The sequence below is a fragment of the Mesocricetus auratus genome, unplaced genomic scaffold (assembly GCF_017639785.1).
Source record: "Mesocricetus auratus isolate SY011 unplaced genomic scaffold, BCM_Maur_2.0 Super-Scaffold_100027, whole genome shotgun sequence".
NCBI lineage: Eukaryota > Metazoa > Chordata > Mammalia > Rodentia > Cricetidae > Mesocricetus > Mesocricetus auratus.
In genome coordinates this window covers 3,621,147-3,642,572 of record NW_024429208.1, presented here as the reverse complement: position 1 = coordinate 3,642,572, position 21,426 = coordinate 3,621,147, and the positions used below count along the sequence as shown (strand labels likewise).

The 21,426-nt window shown below is 54.8% G+C and overlaps 2 long non-coding RNA genes across 2 annotated transcripts; one reads left to right on the top strand and one right to left on the bottom strand.

Moving 5' to 3' along the window:
• Positions 1-2,437: 2,437 nt before the first annotated feature.
• On the top strand, positions 2,438-15,261 carry LOC121134311. The gene is made up of 2 exons (XR_005871383.1): positions 2,438-2,674; positions 14,101-15,261. It is a non-coding gene; the product is annotated as an uncharacterized LOC121134311 (long non-coding RNA).
• On the bottom strand, positions 14,562-19,707 carry LOC110343684. Its single transcript, XR_002385998.2, has 3 exons — positions 19,140-19,707; positions 17,539-17,672; positions 14,562-15,436 (listed from the first exon to the last, which is right to left on the bottom strand). It is a non-coding gene; the product is annotated as an uncharacterized LOC110343684 (long non-coding RNA).
• Positions 19,708-21,426: the final 1,719 nt, after the last annotated feature.

Here is a 21,426-nt window from a genome sequence, read left to right as displayed (position 1 = left end):
TCTGATCTGAGTAGCAAAAGAAATTAAATTAAGAACTGAGACTCCGGGTCAGAACCTGGCTGCTCTTGTTGATTTTTAATCTCCCGTTAAACGATAGATCTTCTGATAGCTTTTGTCAGCTTATTCAATGGAATGACCCAGGACATACACTTACTGACCCCTCATTCCTTCCGGTAGTCAAGGAGAGGGCACCACAGGCAGCTGAGTCGACCTGCCCTCCGGGTGTAAGGATGGGCGGATGGAGGCAGTCACAGTAGTGGGAAACGAGGAGTGGACACAGAGAACCGTGTAAGCACTGGCCATTGTTAACCCCTCAAATTAGAGATGAGCCGCCTGAAGCCACAGAGCCCTGTGGAACCTGGGCGTGAGGAGCCCGGTGTGAACCTGGGCGTGAGGAGGAGCCCGGTGTGAACCTGGGCGTGAGGAGGAGCCCGGTGTGAACCTGGGCGTGGGGAGCCCGGTGTGAACCTGGGCGTGAGGAGCCGGGTGTGAACCTGGGCGTGCGGAGCCTGGTGTGAACATGGGTGTGAGGAGGAGCCCGGTGTGAACCTGGGTGTGAGGAGCCCGGTGTGAACCTGGGTGTGAGGAGGAGCCCGGTGTGAACATGGGTGTGAGGAGGAGCCCGGTGTGGACCTGGGTGTGAGGAGGAGCCCGGTGTGAACATGGGTGTGAGGAGGAGCCCGGTGTGAACCTGGGTGTGAGGAGGAGCCCGGTGTGAACCTGGGTGTGAGGAGGAGCCCGGTGTGAACATGGGTGTGAGGAGGAGCCCGGTGTGAACCTGGGTGTGAGGAGGAGCCCGGTGTGGACCTGGGTGTGAGGAGCCCGGTGTGAACCTGGGCGTGAGGAGCCCGGTTTGAACCTGGGTGTGAGGAGGAGCCCGGTGTGGACCTGGGCGTGAGGAGCCGGGTGTGAACCTGGGTGTGAGGAGGAGCCCGGTGTGGACCTGGGTGTGAGGAGGAGCCCGGTGTGAACCTGGGTGTGAGGAGGAGCCCGGTGTGAACCTGGGTGTGAGGAGGAGCCCGGTGTGAACATGGGTGTGAGGAGGAGCCCGGTGTGGACCTGGGTGTGAGGAGGAGCCCGGTGTGAACCTGGGCATGAGGAGGAGCCCGGTGTGAACATGGGCGTGAGGAGGAGCCCGGTGTGAACATGGGTGTGAGGAACCTGGTGTGAACATGGGTGTGAGGAGCCCAGTGTGGTCCCCAGATCTTCATCTCTCAGGACATCATCAGGGCCACACAGCTCAGTCTAGGATAGAACTAAGGAAGCTTGTTCTCCATCATGGAGACCCTGTCTGACAGCAGAGGCAGCCCCATGCCTGGACCCCCCTCCTGGCTGTGTGCAGCCCCATGCCTGGATCCCCCTCCTGGCTGTGTGCAGCCCCATGCCTGGACCCCCCTCCTGGCTGTGTGCAGCCCCATGCCTGCGTCCCCCTCCTGGCTGTGTGCAGCCCCGTGCCTGCGTCCCCCTCCTGGCTGTGTGCAGCCCCATGCCTGCGTCCCCCTCCTGGCTGTGTGCAGCCCCATGCCTGGACCCCCCTGCCCATGCAATGACAGACAAGGGGCTCCCAGGGTAACAAACAGCCATGCTGGTAACTTCTGAGCTACAAAGGAAGCTGATCTTGTTTTGTGAGAACCAGACCGGGCGGCTGGGAAACGGCTTTCTTCAGGGAGAGTCTTCAGGGAGGATGTGGTGACTGAGAAAGGCTCCAACTCCCATAGGCGCAGACATTTGAACGCTTAGTCACCAGGCAGCGGAACTCCTTGAGCAGGATTAGGAGGTGTGGTCTTGCTAGAGGAAGTGTGCCACGGGGGGGGGGGGGGCATGTGCACTTCGCACATGTGTAAGACATCAGGCGACCTCTATTGCTCCAGATCCTCACCTTGAGGAGGGTTCTCCCCCTGCACTGCAGCCTCGTCTCGGGGGCTGTGCTAGCTGCCCAGCCGGCTCCTGGGGTTCACCTGTCCCCACCTCCTCAGTGCTGGCGTCCAGGCGCAGCCTTGCCCAGCTTTCAACGTGAGTTCTGAATTCAGACTCAGGCCCTCATGCGTACAGAGCAAGTACTGTCACCCACTGTTCCGTCTCCCCAAGCCCCTGTCTGGTGGCTTGTTGTCCCCTGCCCGTTTCTGACACTTCACCCTGCCCTCTGGGAATGCTCTTGCAGCTCCCGACGCCAGTGTCTGTTCCCCTCTCAGAGAGCCAAGGGAGAAGGCATCATCCCTGTACCTGAGGGGGGGCGGGCACAGGAGCGGTCAATGCTCTGCTTGCTGGTTCTTGGGGTCTTGAATTAGTGCAACAGGGCCTGAGGTCTCGCGTCTGCGCTGAGCTGACAGGCCAGGCCGGGCTTGCAGTTGGTTACTCGGTTGTTACTCTCTGGGCACAAGTCCCTGACTCACCGCTGCCGCCTCCAGTTTCTGCAGATACCACTGCTGCTTGACTGTCCTCTGCCTCGTCCCTGGGGAGATGGGAGCCTTCAGCCTGAGGATGCTGAGCAAACCCTGCTACTTTTCTTCTGCAGGGAACAAACCCACAGGGCCACAAACGCCTGGCTTCCGAGGGAGGAGCTGACTCCCCAGGCTGCCGCCCTACTCCAGATGTGCACACCTGTGTGACCCTGCTCTGCCGCTGAGCTACAGACCTCCTTCCTAGTCCAGCCCCCAACATCTCTGCCTTCGAGGTAAGTGAAATAACAGCTCTTCTTAAACCCTCTACCTCAGACTGACGGGGAGTGTGCTTTGGACCCAGGGCTACTCTGCGTCTGTCCCAGGTTCATCTACCCAGCTCCGGTGCCCAAGCCTCCTCAAACAGACAAAGACAAGAAACTGTGTGTTCTGGAAAGCTAAACTGAGGTTTATTTTTGGAGACTCCGGGCCAAGGTTTACCCTGCAGACGCAGACAGAATCCACAACCTGCCTTCTGAAGCCCGAATCAAAGTGGCTGGAAGCTGGGCTAGCTCCCAGCAGGGAAGCCAGTGGCTCAGCCTGCGTGGGGAGAAAGACTTCAGGCTTCAGAGCCAGGGGAAGCGGTTTAAATGTTGTTGGGGCTTGGGATGTGGCTCAGTTGGTGGAGTGCTTGCCTAGGAGCACAAAGCCCTGGGTTCCACCCCAGGCACTGCACAGACCAGGCCTGGTGGTGCAGTCTGTCATTCCAACACTCAGACACAGAAGCAGGAGGAGCAGAGTCCAGTGTCGTCCTTTGCCTAAGCTAGTGAAGCAGGGCCAGGCATGGTGGCATGCCTGTAATACCACAGAGGAAGGCAGATCTCAGAGTCAGAGGCCAGTCAGGGATACATAGCAGAAACTGTCTCAAAAAAAAAGAAAAGAAAAGAAAAAGGAAAAAGAAAGAAAGAAAGAAAGAAAGAAATAAAGAAAGAAGAAAAAGAAAGAAAGAAATGAACTTCCCACAGGGTGTTCAAATGCAAGACGCCTCAGAATTCAGGGTGAACTGTCTCGGGGTGGGATGGGGCTCTGGGATCCAAGTAAAGAAACCTAGAACCAGGCGTTGCCTCCAAGGAGAACTCAAGTCTCATTCCCTGGCTTCCCTGCCCTGGGCACACTCTGCCCGCCACTGTGCCCTCACAGATTCTAAGGGTGCTTGGCAAGCTTAGGTGCCCGAGTGCGAAGGGTCTACAGGGGAGACGGTGGAAAGACACTGAGGCAAGAGCCTCCGTCTGTAGGTACAAAGGACCAAGGCAGGTAAGTCTGGGGGAGACAGCAGGTGTTAGGGGCGGGGCCTTCATGGCAGTGCAGCCTGAGCCCCCTGAGCCTGCCACAGGGTTCTCTCTGTTCTGTGACCCCAGCCCAAGGCCTCAGGAGACTGTGGGAACCACAGTCTGCAGGACAGCAAACCAAACTTCAAGCCCCCAGCCCATCTACCGTAAGCTTAACACCCGCTGTAGGCCAGATGCTGAGTTCAGTGCTTAGAACTTCCCAGTAAAGCAAGCACAAGAAGCCCCTCCTACCGGGTGCCTGCCTCCGAGATGACAAAGCACCAGGTCTATAAGATCTCTCTCTCTCTCTCTCTCTCTCTCTCTCTCTCTCTCTCTCTCTCTCTCTCTCTCTCTCTCTCTCTCTGTGTGTGTGTGTGTGTGTGTGTGTGTGTGTGTGTGTGTGTGTGTGTGTGTGTGTGTGTGTGTGTGTGTGTGTATGGATGCAGATGTCAGAGGAAGCCAGAAGAGGGTGATGGATCTGCTAGAGCTGGAGTTACAGATGTTGGTGAGTCATCATGTGGGTGTTGGGAAGCAAACCCATGTCCTCTAGAAGAGTAGCCAGTGCTCTGAACAACTGAGTGAGCTCTCCACACACACACCCTTTCAAGATGGTGTCCCCACTGTGCCACGAGCAAGTTTAATGTATCGGGAGACAGCCTGGAGATTTAAATGAAAGACAAGATGTCTAGCTGTTTGTGCTAAGAGAGTGTGTGTGTATCTGTGTGTCTGCGTGTCTGTGTGTCTTGTTGCAAGCAGGGAGCAGCCTTACATACAGACTTACAGCACGGTGGAGAAACCCCAGGTGTAAGAGTTCGTGTTTTCATCATTAGAGGTTGATGCCAGTGGGGCAGGGCCGGGGCTGTCAGCCAGGACTAGAAAACAGGATGCACCTGTGGTTATTGGCTGACAGGCAACTCACAGAGACCCTGTGGGGGCTGGGGCCCAACAGCCTGGAGCTCACCGGACAGGCTAAGATGATGGGCTACCAAGCCCTAGAGGGCTGCCTGCCTCTGCTCCCCCATTCTTTACGTCAGAACTGGGTTACAACACAGTCGGACTCTCTTTCTGTGGACTCTTCACACTTGCTGCCTGGAAATCTGTACTAACAGAGTAAATATATAGTATGAGGAGAGTTGTCTCATTCCAGCTTTGGCTAAGATCAAGGATAGAATGACAATTAAGTGAAATGCAACAGAGAAAACCACAGCAGAACAGGGAGTGGGGAGGAGAGCAGCCAGGAGGTCCTTCCAGGGAGATTTGACCAGACTTGGGATGGAGGAAGCGTAGAAGCTGCAGGCTCAGCCAGCCGTGGGCACAAGGGCCCCTGGGCAGCAGTGAACTTGGATGGTCCAGGGCTCACCAGAAGAGAGGCCAAAAGAGGATGAGGGAATGAGGGCTGGGAGGCATCTGACCACAGGAAGGACTGGACAAGGTCATACAAGGGGAAGCTGCCAAAGGCGGAGCAGAGGGATAGGATCTGACTCGAGCCTTCACAGGAGCAAGTGGTCAGGCGAGGGAGGGGATGCCTGCCTGGAGGCTGCTGGAATCTCACAGCGAGCACTGGCAGTTGGGTGGGGAGGGTGGTGATGGGAGTGTGGGTATATTTAGAAGGTGGAGCTGACAAGCTTTGCTGACAGTCTGGCTTTGCGAAGCGTCTGTTGCTACATAACAAACCTCCCCCGGTCCTCTGCGGCTTAAAATGACCACAGTCATCAGCTCCACTCAGGAATCTGCAAACCCAGGCAGGCTCCACTCGATCCTGCGTGACACTAGAGGTCCCCCTGGAGGTGGCCACCCTTCCAGGACCGGTTGCCCACGAGCTGCCAGGCATGTGCTGATGGCACTTAGCATGCCTGGGACCTGGATCTCTGGAGGTGTTCTGGGCTTTTCATGTCACAGCAGATGGCTTCCAACAAGTATCCCAGGAAGCCAGGGGCAGCAGGAAGTCTTCCTGTGATCAAGCTTTGAATGTCCGGGAATGTGGCTCCCATTGCCTCCTGCTAATCAAGAGTGTCACCAAAGTGGACAGGGCAGGGGCAGAGACTGCACCCCACCACCACTCAGCAGAGCTGGGGCAGAGACTGTACCCCACCACCACTCAGCAGGACAGGGGCAGAGATGACACCCCACCACTACTCAGCATGGCAGGGGCAGAGACTACACCCCACCACCACTCAGCAGGAGGGCTTGTGGTCAACTATAGGACTCTCACCTGGCGATGTCACCGGCAGCCATTACCTCCACAGACAGCCATGCAGCCTTGTCTCCCATCTCCCTCACTGGGAAGGACCCACACTCTCTTCCTGTCACGACTAGTGTGGTGTTGGGAGAGAGCTGACCGTTACGGCCCTGAGCACTTCCCTCAGAGAGGCCACGGCCTCTGTCCTCCGTCCTCCCAGGACAGAGAGAGGTTCTTACTCAGAACCCCCTGAGAGGCCCCTGGACACCCCTGCTTGGAAGGCACCACAGAAAGGGGCCCAGAACTTCCCCAAGACCCTACCACCACTTCAGGCCTGGCACCAAGCCAGAGTCACTCGGGGTGGCCTCACTCTGGAAAGCGGTCACTGGGTATGCTTTCCTGATTTCTTGGAGCCTATATTTATCAGGGCATAATCGGATACCAGCAAGCCCAGACCCGTGAGCCCAGCCCCGCCGCTGCGGCCTCACTGCTGCGCCAGGCAGCTCAGAGCGGGACACACACACACACACACACACACACATACACACACGCACGTGCACACATGTGCACATGCGCGCGCGCACACACACACACACACATACACGCACGCATGCGCACACACGCGCACGCGCACGTGGACGACACTCTGACACGCCTGACACAGAAGAGGGCAGGGTAGAGTTGCAGCTGGTATCTGTGAGCACCCAGCTCACACCAGGCTAGGCTGCTGTCCTGCACATACATCCGGGGACGACAGAAGCTATCTGACTCCCACAGTATTAGCAGAACTTATCCTCTCCCAGAAAACAGCCCCCCCCCCCAGACTCTCACCGCATCCCTGAGAGGTCCAAGCCGGGGCAGGATGCACCTTCCTGCAGTTCCCAGGCAAAGAGGGAGGGGGTGCGGGGCAAGGCCTGACTCCGGCTGGACCTGGGGCTCTCTGGGTAGCTACTAAGCGACACCTGGCTGGGGGTCCACTGGGCAGGGTCACAAGCTGCAGTCATGTCACATATGTCACTATTAGGAACTGGCCTCTGGGGCCAGAGCACTCCAGTGCATGAGCCTGTGGCCTGGAAAGTCCCTTCACCTCCCTGGGCCTCTGTTTGCCCATCTATAAAATAGGGAGAGGGCTGGGAAGAAGGTGGAGGGGGTAGCGCTCGCTCTACGAAAGCTGGGGAGGCAGAGAAGGTTTGAGCATGGCTCAGGGGAGGAGCACCGGTCCAGAACCCACTCGTGGAGGCAGATGTGACTCGGCAACAGAGGGGCCTGCCTAACACAAGGCCCCGAGTTCCATCCCCAGCCCCACAAGAAGGAGACGAGGGGGTGGAGCCAAAGACGGAGCCAATGAAGGAACCTGGAAGATGAAAAATGTAACAGGAATCCCAGCTGGGAGGTGGTGCGTGGAATGGAAGGTAAGTTTAGGGTGGGGACTGGGAGGGAGGTGCCGTGGCTGGAGACCAGGAGGGGTGAGGTTCAGGCTCAGGTGGGCCCCGGGATCTGCACATCTCCCCTTCGTCCTCAGCTCCACGTCACTAGGGAGAAGTGATACTCTGACCGTAGTCCATTGGGACGCATCTTGCCTCTTCATTCATGGAGAATAAATATAAAAATGACTGGGGGAGGCACTATGAACTTGGGTTTTTTTGTTGTTGTTTTTGCTTTTGTTTCTTAAGTAATTGCAGCAAAAATGTCACCGCTGGGGATGTAGAGGCCATCAGGACGGGTAAACGATGGCCTGGCTACTTCATCAGCCTCCACTCCCCACAAGCTTGCTATTTCCCCACACATTGCCCTCCAGGGCCCACTGACCATCCCCGCCTATGATCCTAACGAGCCCAGGCTGGAGGAAAAGAGCCCGCAGCGGCTATCTGCCTGCAAGACCCCAACCCACAGGCTCTCACAATCTACCCAGCTTTGCTGTCCATCCCCACAAAATTATTCCCATCCTGCCCGTTGGCCCGCTAGACCTGTTAGTTGACCCATGCCTCCCTGACCCTTGTAGGGACTAGAGCTGCCCGGAGCTGGTGGGGTGAGCCCTGGGGAGCTCTAGAAAGACCTGTCTGGACCTTTTGGGGGGCGGGGGTGCTATCTGAATAAAAACCTATCCTTTTTAAATTGTTGCCACAAACATCTCTTGGGTAGGTAAGCCTGGCCGTGGGGAGGGGATGGGGACTTAGAGGAACCATGTCCATGTGCTACCAAGGGTCAAGGGTGAGCCAGGGACTTTAACACATGTCTGTAGCTTTAGCGCAAGGTGCAGAAAGTAGGGACTCAGCCTGGAGATGAAGCTCTCCGGTAGAGCACTTGCCTCGCCCACTCGGAAGCCCAGGCTCCACCCAACAGTAAAGGTCTCTGACCCTTCAATGTCTGCTGAGTTCAGACTAGACCCTGGGCATGGGATAAAGGAGGTGGTCTTGCCTCTTCCCAGACCTGGGCGCCCTCTCCCTCTCTCCCCCCATAGTTATGGGTGTCTTCATCCTTCAGAACACCTTCTCTAGGAAGCTCCTGGCTTAGTCTGTTGCTGTGGTAAACACCGTGACCCTGGCAGCTTGGGAGGAAAGGGTTTACTATGGCTAACAGCTCTCAGACCACAGTCTGTCAGTGAGTGAAATCGGAGCAGGAGCTCGGAGGCAGGTCACTGAAGCAGAAGCCATGGAGGAGGAGGAGTACGGCTTATTAGCTTACTCCTCCTGGCTTGACACCCCCAGACCACCAGCCCAGGGGTGGCACTACCCCTCCCACACCAATTGTTAATCAAGAAGATGCCCACAGACAATGTGGATCTGATGGAGGCGTATTCTCACTGAGGGATAGGTCTAAGTCAACCAGCACATCCTCCAAACCCTGTATCCACTGTCTCTCCCTGCCCTGCCCCCACCTGAAGCCAGCTCACACCCCCCTCCATGGCACAGGATCCCTGTGGTTGGTCTGCGTTCTTTGTCTTAAAGTGAGAAGCCCCTTCAAAGCCTAGCGGTGTGCTTGGTCATGAAGGACCTTGGGAAACTCCTGCCTCTGCTTCTCAGCGGTGCCTGAAGGGCCCAAGCCTCTGAGAGCTGCTGTTCAGCCCTCAACATGGTGCTTGTCACCATACATTTTAGTTCCGCGGGGCGTGTGTGTGTGTGTGTGTGTGTGTGTGTGTGTGTGTGTGTGTGTGGTGTGTGTGTGTGGTGTGTGTGGTGTGTGTGTGGTGTGTGTGTGTGGTGTGTGTGTGCGGTGTGGTGTGTGTGTGTGTGGTGTGTGTGTGTGGTATGTGTGTGTGGTGTGTGTGTGTGTGTGTGTGGTGTGTGTGTGTGTGTGTGGTGTGTGTGGTGTGTGTGGTGTGTGTGGTGTGTGTGTGTGCAGTGTGGTGTGTGTGCGGTGTGTGTGTGGTGTGTGTGTGTGTGTGTGCGGTGTGGTGTGTGCGGTGTGTGTGTGTGGTGTGTGTGTGTGTGCAGTGTGGTGTGTGTGCGGTGTGTGTGTGTGGTGTGTGTGTGCGTGTGTGAGTGTGTGTGTGTGGTGTGTGTGTGTGTGTGTGTGTGTGTGTGTGTGTGTGTTGCCCATTTCCCCCAGCAGAATGTAAACTCCAACAGGGTTGCTGTTTACGCCAGCTTTCTTGGCTGCTGTACTCCCGGCGTCTGGAAAAGCGCCCAGCTCCGAGAAGGTGCCTAATAGACATTTGTTACAGTTCTCTCCTGAGAGTGTATTTCCGAGGTAGACTTTTCCCCTGGCTTAATTCACACGCAGGAAGCACCTGATGGGAAGTGGTTTGCTCTGCAAGGCCCTAGCCTGGTGGTAGTATTTGCTAGGCATGCATAAAATAAGGCTTGGTTCAATCTCCCAGAACCTTAGAAAACCAAAATGACAAAAGCTTGTAAGGCAGAATGAAGGTCTTCAATAACATCTGGGGGGGGGGGGGGTCTCACTCCGGACTGAACACTGATGCTGTCTTCCAGAAGAGTCTCTCTGTTTTGAACATGAACTAACTCAGGACATAGTCATGGAGGGGGAGTGTTGATTTATTTTAGCTGATATGTTTTGCTTGAAAAAAATCAGAGAACTATTACCCCCTCCCCTTTGAGACAAAGGGCCACTATGTAGCACTGGCTGGGTAGACCAAGCTGGCCTTGAACTCACAGAGCTCTGCCTGCTTCTGACTTTTGGATGCTGGGATTAAAGGTGTGCACCACCATCAAGCCTATCTAAGCCGATGACCTCAAACTCCCTATGTAGCCAAGGATAGCAAACTCCTGCTCCTCCTCCCTCCCCCCTCCCCAGCACCACCACACCTACTCTGTGTGTTCTTAGGGATCCCAGGGCTTCCCGCATGCTAAGCAAGCATTCTACCAGCGCAGCCACAACCCCAGCCTTCCACACCGAGTCAGTGTCCTAGCTGAGAGCCCTGCTCTCTACCCCTGACAGGAAACGAGCTGGTGTAGACATAATGTGGGGTCTATGATAGCACCCCCACTCCTGCCTGAGCTGGTCACGCCCTGGAGCCGGGACAGATGGCACTGGCTCTGTCTGGGCATCTTAAGTGGCCTCGTCCAGTTTGCACACTACAGCCCACGCCCCTCCCACTCCCCCCAAGTACGGAATCCCTGTGGGTTCCGTCTAGGAGCCTGCTGTCCCAACAAGCACAGATGCTTCTGGAGGGGACTAGAAGGAGTGTGGTACCCAGCAAAGCTCCCAGCATTGCCCGGGCTCCAGCTGGGGAGCCGGTGGGCAGTACTTGCACTCACTTAGGTATTGTTATGGACTTTCAACAGTGGGGGGGGATATTTTCATAGTGATTTTTAACGTTTGAAAAGAAAGCCAGCACTTCATGCGTGATGTAAATGGCGATTATCTATTCAACCTAACAGGCATGTATTATGTGCCTACTGTGTGCAGGGCAAAATTTTAACTGAATCAGATAGTTCCCATTGTCCAGGCGCTTAAGAGCCACAGCCGGAAGCTCTGCAGATAAAGCAGCCTTGATAGATGGGTGGCAAGGCTGCCGTTGAAGTGTTTACAGGTACAATGGGAACACAGGTGGCAATTAATTCCACCTGAGGAATCAGGAAAGGCAGCCAGAGGGAAGATGGCATTTCCCATCAGCCTTGAAGGACCCCAGCCAAGGGAGCAGCGGGAACAGAGCCTGAAGAGAAGAAGCTGTGGATGCGGTTTTTGAGGAATTGGACCAAAAGCCTGGGGTCCTGTGGCCTTGAGGACACGAGGAAGGGATGGAAGGCCCTGGAGGCCAGCCAAGGAAGGCAGGTGGTGAAATCTCAAAGTGACTGTGGCTTTGCACAGGGCTCTCAAGATCTTGAAGTGGAAACAGGAGCCCCAGGAGCCCATCAAGAATGATGGCTTGGACCCAGGCCAGTAGCACAAGCCTGTCATCACAGCCTCCGGAAGGCAGATGGAGGAGGACCTCAAGCTAAGACAGTCATGGCTGCATAGCAAGACCCTGCTTCCAAACCTAACAGACGAGACGGCGTAGTGTGTGCCCTGTAAGCCCAGCACTCAGGAGAGTCAGGGGCTCAAAGTCATCTACTATACAGTGGGTTGGAGGCCAACCTGGACTACATGAAACCCTGTCACAAACAACAAGTAAGGCCTGCTCAGTAGCTGGATAAGTAAATGGGACCAGGAGGAGGAAGGTACAGTTGTCCCTGGGGGTTGTGGGATAGAGAAGAACCAGCCTTAATAAAGCCTGGCCTGGAGGAGGGCCAGAAAGAGGGAGGGACCTAAATGTTCTGGTCCTGCTTGGTCAGCAGGGCTGAATCTCTGATCTCGCCCTCTTTCCCTGGCTGCCGCTGGTTGGTCCACATCCAGACCAGAAATCCAGCGGGTTCTGTCAGAAGCCTGTTCTGGAAGACCTACGCAACACACGGACAGCAAAAGCCTCTCCGGCCTCCTGGCCTAGTGCAGGCTCGATGCTCAGCCCAGTAAGGACAGAGATGTAGGGCAATTTGTTAGAAATAAGTTTGGGGTTGCAAAGAAAGGCCACTCCTCCAACCTAAATGTCTGGACAAGGCAAACTTTGCTTTTGATCAAGAGGGTACGATTAGAAAATCAAATACATGAGACAGGACATACATTAGGTTTTATTGTCCAATTGGCTAGTCTGAAAAGAATCGACCACAGGAAATGAAGGAGAGACAGGAAGGGATCACTGCTCCAGGTCATCGAATTTCTGGAATATAGTGGGGGCCTATGTGTAAACAAAGTTTGCTGCATGGGGGGTTTAAACATTGCCATAAAAATTCTACAAGTTGGAGGGAGATAAAAAGATTTAAATTCCTTGTCCTAAACACAAATGTTATAGCATTTGATAGAAAAGACCGGATGTTGACAGTCCTCACAGAACCTAAGTGGCTTCCTGGGAGACAGACTTGAATTTGGGGCAGGGAACAAGGCAGAAGCAAAGGACCAGACAGGTCCCTAAAGCATTCAGAACCCTCAGAGGAGTCCCCTGCAGCAGTCTCCCCCTCAGGGAAGGAGCTGCTGGATAGTGAGGTCTGAAAAGCCTCACACCAGGCTGCAAAATTAGTATATAAAAGAAACTTGTTTGCAAAAAAAGAAAGCCAGAACTAACCTGTCCAACCCCCTCCCTCAGTCATCCCCACCAAGGCCAGCAGAACAGATAGACCAAGCTCCAGAAAGTCAGAACATGCAAATATATGCAAATAAGAAACATATGCATAATGCAAATGACCCATGAAGGTTCCACTCATTTGTGTGCAGAGCTGTTGGGTGGTTAACCTTCCTCCTGCTTTCAGCCCACCTCTTCCCTTGGAAATGTACCCTACACACACCCCTCCCAAACACACACACCCCTCCCAAACACACACACCCCTCCCAAACACAGGGTTTCTCTGTACAGCCCTGGCTATACTGGAACTCGCTCTGTAGACCAGGCTGGCCTTGAACTCACAGAACCACCTGCCTCTGCCTTCCTAGTGCTGAGATTAAAAGTAATAGTGCCCAGCTAAAGATTTATTTATATATTTTGTCGGGCAGTGGTGGCACACGCCTTTAATCCCAGCACTCGGGAGGCAGAGGCAGGAGGATCTCTGTGAGCTCGAGGCCAGCCTGGTCTCCAGAGCGAGTTCCAGGACAGGCTCCAAAGCCACAGGGAAGCCCTGCCTCGGAAGAAAGAGAGATTTGTTTATGTATTTTATGTTATGGGTGTTTTGTGAACCCTTATGCCCGGCCATCTCTGCGCTAATTTGTTGGCTGGACCCCAGGGCCTGCATCACAGAGGGTTGTAAGCCTCTGTACGTTGTAGGAGGGCAACCAGTGCTCCTAACCATTGAGCCATCCCTCCGCTCCCTTCTTTCTTATTGTCTTCATCCAATTGCTTTCCCCAGGACATAAGAACCTGGAGATAATCCCGACCACGCATGCCCATGAACCCCACTATCTATACCTATCATTCTGGCCTAGGGTCCTGAGAGAAAGAACTTGGCTTCCCAGCAAACAAATTAACCCAGAGATTCCAACAACTCATCTTGGGTCACACAGCCAGTTAGTGGCTTTGTGAGAGCCCAAACTCAAGTCTGTTTCCCCAAGGGAGGTGGCCAGGCCTGGGTAGCTCCTCCTGGTGAAACATTCCAGCCTTCTTGGGATCACAGTAGTGACTGGAGGCCTCCTGGGACTCTGGGTTCTGTGGGCACCGGGAATGGGGGCACACTGTAGACCTGGTGCAGGGGTGAGTGTGGGGAGGCCTGGGGCAGGGCCTCAGACCACAGCTACCATTTTCTTCCCAGCTACCTTCCTGAGCTTCCCTAGACTCGCCTCCAGCACCTCAGCTTGTGGAACAAGCTGCCGGGCCCACCAGGGCAGCCTGGGGAAAGAAGCCTTGTGGTCAGGCTGGGTGGTGGAGATCAAGGGAGAGTGAGTACAATACCCAGGCCTGCAGACTGACCCTCTGATGCCAGGCAAAGTGCTATGCAGAAAAGGGGCTTGTGCCCCAAATTAAAGGCGTCCCGTTGTGGTGACCCCTCCAGGCTTCAGGAGCCACAGCCAACTCCGTGGCTTGTCACCCCTGCCCACCACCCTGGATTCTCTGTCTTCCACATGCCCCATCCTCCCTCCTGACACCCTCTCCCTCCTCTCTCTATCCTCTGCTCCCCGTGCCCCATGGGTGCTGTTTTTCTTTGAGCAGCCCTTCCTCCTAGCCCCTGTCTCTAATGCACCTGGGGAAGCTCTCCAGTGAGGGAGAGAACACCCCTACCTTCCTCTCTTCCAGAACTGTTTTTGAACCTCAGTGACTCCAGGAGAAGACAAAGGAGATCGTCTGAGGGTGCCTGTGCCGCCCCTCCCAAAGGGGAGACAGGGACCAAACGGGAATGAGCTGAAGCCTAACACCAGAAGTGACCCCCCTGCAGCGAAGGGACCCTGGAGAGCGGTCCTCTTCTCCCTCCTGCTCCTGCAGCCTGAAGAATGCCTGTCACCTGCTAATGGGACCCGGCAGGTGGAACCAGATTGCAGGTTGAAATGAAGATGTCAGACCACAAGGCAGGGGACAGTAACCAGCCCTGGCAGCTGTTCAGCCAGCAGAACAGACCCCTCATCGCCTGCCTCCCAGGGGCCTCAGCTCGAGGCTCTCTTCTCCCCTCCACCTGCAGCCCCAAGATGAAGGCAGAATTGTTGCAGAGGCACCAACTACACACCACGCTGGACCCACTGATCCGTCTTGACAGACCAGGCTTAAGGTTTTCAAAACTTTTTTAATGGAGAATTTCAAAACCAGAAATGGAGCTGGAGAGAGGGGCTTTGTGTTTAAAAGCAAGCCCTGTTCTTGCAGAGGACCTGAGTTCAGTTCCCAGCACGCAGGATGGGCCTCTCACAACTGCCTGTAACTTCAGCTGCAGAGAGATCTGACACAAGCACATGCCCACGAGCGTACACAGAATTAACACCGGGGGAAGCCAGCTGTGGCGGCGTGCACTTTCAATCCCAACACACGGGAGGCAGAAGCAGGCGGGTCTGAGTTTGAGGTCGGCCTGGAACAGGTGAGTTCCAGGACAACTAGGGCTACACAGAGAAAACCTAAACAAAGCAAAAAAGCAAAAAGGAAAGACAAATGCAGAGCATAATGGAAAGATCCTGAAAGTGGTGGCCGCTGCCAACACCGCCATGGCCACACTCTCCCGTTGTCGTGAAGCAAGTCCCATCAGCACACCATTGCTTCTGTCAATGTCTCACCGCGTATCTGTGTTAGTTACTGTGGTTGTGACAAGATACCCGACAAAAGCGACTCAAGACAGGGTTTACCTTGGCTCACAGTGGGCAGACGGACATACACTACTGTGGGGAGGCGTGGCAGCAGCAATGTGAGGCTGTTTGTCCCGTTTGTCCGTTGGTCTCAACACAACCACTGTCAGTAAAGGATGAAGCAAAGGATGAAGACTGACGCTCAACTCACTTTCTTGTTTCCTTATTCACCGTTAGGATCGCGCTGTCCACATTCAGGGTGGGGTTTCTCTCCTCAGCCAATGCTTTCTGGAAACATCCTTACAGATGAGCCCAGGTGATCTAATCCAGTCAGGCTGACTATGGAAATGGCAGCACCCACAACGTCTCTAAAAGATAAGAGCTCTTTGATGCTTGTTTGTTTAAGTTTTGTTTTCTGAGACAGGGTTTCTCTGTAACTTTAAAGTTATGTATACCAGGCTGTCCTGGCACTCACTCTGTAGACCAGGCTGTCCTCGAACTCACAGAAATCCACCTGTCTCTGCCTCCCGAGTGCTGGGATTAAAGGTGTGCACCACCAACGCCCGGCACAAAAGAGCTCTTTGTAAACTGTGTTACGTTCTTTATTATAGGATATGTGCTCATCTACTTGGAGTCAAAGGCCAGCTTGGGGAGGTCGGTTCTCTCCTTCCACCACATGGGTCTCAGAGATCAAAATCAGATCATCAGCCTCGGTGGCCTGTACCCTCTGAGCCTTCCCCACACCTGGCCCTTCATTTCTGCACAGGGTCAAAATACCCCTATGGGGCTGGAGAGATGGCTCAGAGGTCAAGAGCACTGGCGGCTCTTCCAGAGGTCCTGAGTTCAGTTCCCAGCACCCACATGGTGGCTCACAACCATCCATAATGAGATCTGGTGCCCTCTGCTGGCCTGCAGACATACATGCAGGCAGGATGTTGTATTCATAATAAATAAATAAATCTAAAAAGAGAAAAGGCGCAGGCAGGATGGGGCAGCAGGTAAAGGCACTTACACCAGACCTGACTGCCTAAGCAAGGTCGATGCTTGAAGCCCAAAGGTGCAATGAAAGAAGCAACTCCTGCAAGTTCAAGTTGACCTCTGACCTCCACACTCATGGTAGCATGTGTGCCTAAACACCACAGGCGCGTGCGCACACACACACACACACACACATATTAAAGAAAAAAAACCTAAACCAAAACACCCAGCACTTGGGAGGCAGAGGCAGGTGTATCTCTGTGAGTTCGAGGCCAGCCTGGTCTACAAAGTAAATTTCAGGACAGCCAGGGCTGTTACATAAAGAGACCCTGTCTTGAAAAAAATAAAAAACAAAAACAAACAAAACACTTTCTTTTATAAGTTGCCTGGCCATGGTCTTTATCACAGCAACAGAAAAGCAGCTAAGACGTCCACATTCACGAAAGGGAGCTACAGCTGAGCTGAGCCCGAGCGACTTTCAACTGTAACAGCCAGAAATGGAAAAGTGTTCTTGGAGTCATGTGGGGAGGGGCAGTTCTTTGTCCCCGAGGGCCAAGGATCAACTTGACAGACCTTTCCAACTTAGCCGTGTCTGGCTGGGAATGGGCAAGTTTGGTTGGGGGTGTGATTTTTGTAGGTACCATGGCCTCTCTGTCACTTTCCTTCCATTCAGAAGGGGGAGGAGGTTGGAGTGGGGAGCATTGTACTCGGAGGGGGGGTGTCACAGGCCACAGCAGAAGGCACTCTCAGGAGAGTGAGTGGCTTTAGCGTGAGTCCTAACTGGGGGAAGGGGGGGGTCCTAACTGAGGTGGGAGCCCACTGGCAGCGGGCTGGGGAGTGTCACAGAGACTCCAGCAGCAGGTGCCTCTGCTACGTTTCTTTACGTGGGAAGACCTGACGGAAAGCTGGCCTGCTCTTAGCCAGAAACTGCGGATGAAGGAAACCAAGCCTTTGTCCCAGCTCGAAGGGAGGGAGGGGTGGAGGAAAAAGCAATCGGCCTGAAAATGCCCCCTCGGGCAGTGGGAAGGGGGGTAACTGAGTGCCAACCTGGGCATCATGCTGGCAGAGCCGCTGCTGTGGATTTGGGAAATGTGTGAGAAATCCTTGGGAATCCCCTAAACCGGTTTGGCAAAGAACCCAGGAAAAACTGGATTTCTCCCAAATGGTGGGTGATGAAGGAAGCAGTCTTCTTGGGCTGGGGACACTAGAGACTGGATGGCGTCGCAAGGCCCCTAAGTGTCCCTGCTCTGTGGATGCAGCTCTTCATAGGGACCAGGGTTTCCTGGCTAGCTGGCTGGCTGGCCAGGGAGCCAGTGCTCTGGCTTGATGCCTCCTAAGTGCTCACCCATGTGTGCTAGGGCTCTCTCTCTCTCTCTCTCTCTCTCTCTCTCTCTCTCTCTCTCTCTCTCTCTCTCACACACACACACACACACACACACACACACACACACACACTCTGCTGTGCTGTCTGGCCTCCAGTAGGCTTCCCCACCTGTCCAAGCATTCATTGGGATCCCCTTTTCCATATTAAGCAGTTGCTGTCCTCACTGCTCACGTCTCTCTTCTTCGAGTGGGTGCGCACGCGCGGGTGCGTCCTACAAGCAGGTTCCTGACGAGTCCGTTTTCCTACAAAAAGGCAGGAGGGTGCTGGGGGTGAGGTGGTGGCAGGGTCTGTCTTCAAACAGGAGCCCAGCAATTCTGAGTTCCCAGGCCCCCCAGCCAGGGCTAACCAGAGGCCACCGCCTATAAGGTTGCCGGAGAAGCCTCAAGTGCCCAGCACCAAGGTGTCCCTGCCACACACACATACGTGCAGACCTGTGTGTGTGCGCGAGCTTTCAAAACCAAGGTGTTCATGAGGCGAGGCCCCTCAGGGGTGCTGGGGCCTGAGGCCAGGGAGGCAGCTCCATTGGCAGCACGCTTGCCTAGCTGGGGTTGAACCCCCCCCACCTGTAATCCCAGCACTTAAGAGGGGGAGGCAGGGGATCAGAGGGCTAAAGTCGAAAGTCATCCTTGGCGGTGTAGTGCAGAGTCACAGGACACCATGCGTTCCCTGTCTGCACTGGCCCTGTCCCATCCCCATTCCCGCCTTTGCGCTGGTTGTCATAGGCTGTCGAAGCAGTGTGGTCTCCTGTCAGTCTGCCCACGGAGGTTGGAGACTGGCAGGAGGAGAGGCGCCCACACCCTCTCCTTGATGGCTGTGTCTGCGGGCAGCTGCTTATCCCAACATTTGCTGACTTCCGTGGCTTCCCCCCCCAACAGCTTATCCCAACATTTGCTGACTTCCGTGGCTTCCCCCCCCCCCCAACAGCTCTGGCTCCCGTCTGGCAGGCCCCGGGCAGCACCTTCTTAAAGCTCAGCTTTCCCATCATCACCCTCTGTTCCACCATCCGAGGCCAAGCCACGCCCAACCCCACATCACCGCCCTCCTGCCCCTCCCACATCCCCCACCCCCACCCCCATTCCTGGGGCCTCCTAATTCCTTCAGTGAGTGGAAGAATTCAGGCCCCAGCTGGGTGTGAGAGATCACAGCTATCATTCCAACACTTGGGAGGTAGAAGCAGGAGTTCAAGGACAGCCTTGGCTACATAGTAAGTTCAGGGCCAGCCTGGACTGCCTGGATCCTGCCTCAAAACCAAACACACACCTTTAGTCCCATCAGAGAGAGGACTAAAGTTTAAATAGACTTTGATCTCTGTGAGTTCAAAGCCAGCCTGGGCCTATGTAGCAATTTTTCAGGCCAGCCAAAGCAATACAGTGAGGCGGTGTCTCAAAACAAACAAAATACCAGCATCCAAGAAACAAACTAACCCTCAGGTTCCCTGCCAGGCCTGTCTGGCCTATGGCGTCTCACACTGTCTGCTGCCTCAGCTCTCTCCAGCTCTGCCAACACCCCCATCACCTCAGCAACTCAGATCAGACACCCACTCTGCACACCCCACCCCCATTTCTAACTCTGTGTCTTCAAACCTTGGTTTCCACTGTCACCTCTCAGCTGGCTGTAGCCTCTCAGCTGATGGCCTGCCTCCCACAGTCCACCTCCCTCCTACAGCACCCAGAATGACCTCAAGACGTAGCTCAGGTCCTGTCCCTTACCTAGCACCCACAGTGGCAGTCCACCCAGAGTCTCCTCATCCGGGACCCATCAGGATACGTCCATGGTTAAAAGGTAAGGTCTCTAAGTGCTCTGCCGGACGGACCCGTCCTCAGGTCTGACGGCAGGAGGTTTTAGATGTGGCTGACAGATGAGAAGCTGTCCTTGACAGGAACAGACTGGGCAGAACACATCAGGGAGGCCATCACTGCCCAGAGGGAGCTGAGTGTCTCTCTGTCTTTAGCAATTGACGCTCAAACTTCAGGGAGCCGAGTCATGTTGTCAGACGGAGACAGAGGACAAAACCCCGCAGAGCAGAGCCTCCTGACGGAAGTGGGCCCCCTGGCCAGGACTGCAGGAGTCCTCAGGTCCACGCTGAGCTGACACTGCAGGGGTGTGGCTGGCCCCACAGCTGCTAGGGTCTGTGCCCTAGCACAGGTGTGACCTTGCACTGTCGAGGCAGTTCAGGGAGAAGCCCCAGGATCCACTGGCCCCTCCTGGTTGGGGATCTGCAGGGAGACATCTCTCAGAGAAGTGGCTTGTCCCTCCTGGTCCTGGCTTCCCAATAACTCCCCCAATGCCTCCCCAACCTCCACTCCCTCCCTCTCCCCCATTCACTCCCCTCCACTCCCCCATCCCCCCCACTCCCACGCCTCTCTCATCACCCAAGGCATAAAGACTCAGCATGAGCCAAAGAGACAGGTGCTTGTCTTTAGCTCTTTTCTTTTAAGAAGAAAAACAATGAAAAAGCAAAATCCAGGAAGTCAGGGAGGGAGGGGAGAGCTGAGCCTGTGTTCTGAGGAAATGTTATATCAGCGAGTTAACCCTCCCCACACCCCCAGATGTTATATCAGCGAGTTAAACCCTCCCCACACCCCCAGATGTTATATCAGCGAGTTAACCCCTCCCCACACCCCCAGATGTTATATCAGCGAGTTAACCCCTCCCCACACCCCCAGATGTTATATCAGCGAGTGAACCCCTCCCCACACCCCCAGATGTTATATCAGCGAGTTAACCCTCCCCACACCCCCAGATGTTATATCAGCGAGTTAACCCTCCCCACACCCCCAGATGGAAACAGGAAGGCCACAAAGCTGACCCACCCCCTCTCAGACAGCACCAGCGCTGCCTAACCCTGGCCTTCTGACCCCCATCCAGTTCCCCCCACCCCCCTGCAGCTCCTCTGCTCAAGATCCTGGGTGCCAGACCACAAATCTACCCCCCCATCCTGTAGGAGGGCGCTCCCTAATGGTGGCCCTGCATTGTTTGGCAAAGCCCCAGTGGTCTCCTTGAATCTCAAGAAGTGGCACTTAGGGGCTGGCTCTCTTGCCCCCTCCCCCAGAGAGAGTTTAGCCCCTGAGGAGGTTGAGTTGTGTTCCTGGTCTCCTCGCTGATCTCTGACCTTGGATCAGGCTGGACACAGGGTTCTAAGCGCTGTAGGTACTACAGGATGGGCAGTGGACAAAGGGGTAGCTGAAGTCAAGGTACAGTGAGCCAAGGCCAGACCCTGAGGTAGATCTGAGGGACCCAGAAGAGCATGGACACAGACAGGGCAGACGCTGTAACCCCAGCACCGCAGGGGTGGGGGCCAGAGGGTCAGGACTCAAGACCACCCTTCTATACATATGGCCTGGTGTTCAATTCCCAGCACCCACATGGCAGCTCACAACTGTCTATAAGTCCAGTTCCAGGGATCCAATTCCCTCTCCTAGCCTCCAGGGCATCAGGAATGTGAATATTGTACAGATATACACGCAGACAAAACATCCAAACATATAAAAATAAAATTAGTGGGTAGTAGGTTTTTCCTAATCCCAAGGGTTGTGGGACCTTGAGAGCTGGGTGCAGCCAGTCTGGAAAGCAGGTCTCCCCCACCCCTGCCCCATCTGTGGGTCCCTCCTTAGGCTTCTGTCCTTTCCAGACATTAAAAAGCAATTATTCTTAATTATGTGTAGGGATGTGCATGTATGTGTATATGTGTGTGTGTATTTGTGTGTTTGTGTGTGTTTGTGTATGTGTGTATTTGTGTGTGTTTGTGTGTGTGTATTTGTGTGTGTTTGTGTGTGTGTGTGTGTGTGTGTTCGGTTAAAGAGACCAGAGACATTAGTTCCCTTGGGACTGGAATTACATTTGTGAGCCACCATATGGGTGCTGGGAATTGAACTCAGGTCCTCTGGAAGGGCAGCAGTGCTCTTAACCTCTGAGCCTCCTCTCCAGCCCTTTACTCCACCTGACTAACCCTCCTGCCCTGTCCAGACTATTAGCTCCATAATGAGCTGTCCTCTC